Genomic DNA, 3,485 nt, shown 5'->3' with positions numbered 1-3,485 from the left:
ACGTGATTAACTCACCTAAGCCTACTGAACCTGCTAGTGATGCACATAATGATGAACATGTTGTGTATCGTAAGTGGATAGATGAGGCAAATGTTGCTCAATGCATCATGCTAGCTTCCATGAACATTGAGCTACAGAAGCAACATGAGCATATGGATGCTCGCACTATCCTCATACATCTACAAGAGTTGTATAATGTGGCGGGGAGGACAGCTCGATATGAGATATCGAAGGAGTTGTTCGGTTGTAGGATGTCTGAGGGATCATCTGTGAATGACCATGTACTTAAGATGATCAATTTGATTGAACGTCTTGGACAACTTGGTTTTGCCATGGATGGGGAGCTGAGCCAAGACTTGGTCTTGCAATCGCTTCCGAGTTCGTTCTCACAGTTTGTTGTGAACTTTCACATGAATAAGCTGGATGTCAGCCTGCCTGAACTCCACAACATGTTGAAGACTGCGGAATCGAATTTTCCCCCTAAGAAGAGTTCTGTTCTTCTAATTGGTGAATGTTCCAATCCTAAGAAAAGGAAGAGGAACTCTTCCAAGAAGAAGAAAGTAGGTGAGAAAACGCCGGTTCCACCAAAAGCTGAAGACCCCAAGAGCAAAGTTGTTTGCTTTCACTGTAACAAGGTGGGGCACTGGAAGAGGAACTGCAAGGTTTACCTTGCAGAATTGAAGAAGAAGAAGGATAGTGAGACTACCGCTTCTGATTCAGGTATGTTCATGATAGAAGTGAATATGTCATTTCTACTTGGGTATTAGATACCGCCTGTGGTTCTCATATCTGCAATTTGTTGCAGGGACCAAGGAGAAGTAGGACTCTTGAGGAAGAGGAGGTGATTCTACTGATGGAAATGGAGCAAGAGTTGCTGCTGTAGATGTATAATCGTTTCATTTACATAGGCCTACAGGCAAGACTATTGTTTGAAATAATTGTTATTTTGTTCCCTCGATTGTGAGGAATATTATTCCCATGTTAGACTTGGGTGGATTTTTCATTTATTATTGAGAATAATAAATGTTCTATTCTTAGAGATAATATTCTTTATGGACTTGGTACTTTAAATAATGGTCTGTATATATGTGACATAATTTACTTCAGATTGAACAAACTAATAAAAGAAAAGGGATGATGAAAATCTCACTTTATAGTGGCACTGCAGTCTCCATTTAGTGGACATGGAGAGAGGGCTGCAGATTTGCTAGGAATGGTACACACAGTTGTATGTGGACCAATGTCTACGCAAGCCATGGGTGGATTTTCATACTTCATTACGTTCATAGATGATAGATCTGGATTCGGATATGTGTTTGATGAAACACAAGTCTGAGGCCTTTGAAAAGTTCAAAGAATATAAGTATGAAGTGGAGAAACAACCAAACATAGTATTATAACTCTTCGATCAGATCGAGGTGGTGAATACTTTAATGGAGTGTTTCTAGATTATCTCAAATTAAATGGTATAGTCTCCCAGTGGACTCCTCCAGATTAGTATCTGAAAGGAGAAATCGAACTTTGTTAGACATAGTTCGGTCCATGATGAGCTATGCAAATCTTCCAGTATTCCTATGGGGTTATGCATTAGAAACCTCAGCATATTTACTGAATAAGGTGCCTTCCAAAATCTGTTCCTCAAACTTCGTATGAGATATGGAAAGAAAGGAAACCGAGTCTTAAACACGTTAAGATTTGGGGATGTCCATCTTATGTCAAGAAAGTTGACCCAGATAAGCTGGAATATTGATCCGTAAGATGTAGTTTTGTGGGATATCCTAAAGAGACTTTAGGGTATTACTTTTACACCGATCATCGGGTGTTTGTTTCCAGACATGCTACCTTCTTGGAAAAGGAGTTTATCCTTGAAGGAAACAGTGGGAGCAAAATTGAACTTGATGAAGTTCAAGAAGCACAAACTACTACGGATCAAGAGGAAACACCTGTTCTGACTAAATAACCTTTTGTGGAACAGCCCATTCATAGAACAGGGAGAGTGTCTCGCCAACCTGAGAGGTATTATGGCCTTGTCATTGAGAATGACAATGAGTTGTCGATCATTGATGATGACGACCCTATGACCTATAATGAGGCTATGAGTAGTGTTGACTCAGAGAAATGGCATAGTGCCATGAAATCCGGAATGGAATCTATGTATACGGTATACGTAAGAATGATTAGAGCAGATGGCCAGGTGGAGACCTTTAAGGCCAGGCTTTTGGTAAAAGGATTCAAACAAAGGCAATGGATTGACTTTGATGAAACCTTTTACCTGTAGCCCTGTTAAAATCAGTTCGGATTTTGCTTGCGATTGCTGCTTACTACGACTATGAGATCTGGCAATTAGCCAGATGGTTTTCTTTACAAGAGAAATGAAAACCTAGTGTGTAAGCTACTGCGAACCATATGTGGTTTATAGCAAGCTTCTCGAAAGATGGAACATTCGTTTTGATGAGACAATCAAAGAGTTTGATTTTATCAAAAACGCAGATGAACCATGCGTCTACAAAAGGGTTAGTGGGAGCGCGGTAACATTTCTTGTATTGTATTGAATTAGAGTTGACACACATAACAACATAGCAGACCCAATCATAAAGCTACTTTATGAAAGTCACTTTGATCGTCATGAAGACAAGATGCGTATTAGATACCAGAGTGATTGGCTTTAGTACAAGTGGGAGATTGAAAGGAATATGTCCTAAGTCCAATCATGTATTAGGATTTAGGAATAACTTTTATGTAATCTGTTTTGATTTCATTGATATTAATAAAAGACTTGTTTTGTTTTTATTACGGGCTCTATCTATTTAAGTGTTTAAATAAGATATACCATAGTTTAGAGTAAAGCTTTTTATGGATTATGATGAGATCATAATAGTGAGACCTAAAAAGATGATAACTCTAAACTTAAATAGTTCCTGGTCATAGGATTACTAACTGGTAATTAATAATCCGCAAAGATCGGTACATACTATGCTTGCTTCATTATGAAGGATGTCTATTCTCATAGACATTTGTGTGGTGACACTATAGCTAGTATGTAGGTGCTTATTATAGAATAAGTTCACTGAACATGACTCGCACAGCTGAACAACTGATGGAGTTCACTCACGTGTCAGCAGTTGTTCACATAGTGATAGTTGTACAAGTATCCTTAGACTTGAGGTCATCATAGTCATCTTGTGTACACTGAACTATGCTTTGGTTTAGTTCTTAGTCTCCAGGCACAATTATTAGGGCTCTTCTGGGTATAGGAATTTGTACACGAAGATAGTGTATGATCAATAAAGGATCTACCCCTTCAAGTGAAGGAAGCGAATGTTCAAGGCTGATCCACTTATGCTAGTTCAGGAATCTCTGGCCAGAGTGAATGAAATTAGAAAGGAGTTTCTAATTTGCATAGAACTACGCATAGTAAATGGTAAGCAAGTGATTGAATTAGATAGGCTTGACACATGATCCATGCCTTGTATTTAATCGGAACA

This window comes from Apium graveolens, chromosome 4 (genome assembly GCF_009905375.1).
Source record: "Apium graveolens cultivar Ventura chromosome 4, ASM990537v1, whole genome shotgun sequence".
Taxonomy (NCBI): Eukaryota; Viridiplantae; Streptophyta; class Magnoliopsida; order Apiales; family Apiaceae; genus Apium; species Apium graveolens.
This window is presented reverse-complemented; position numbering follows the sequence as displayed.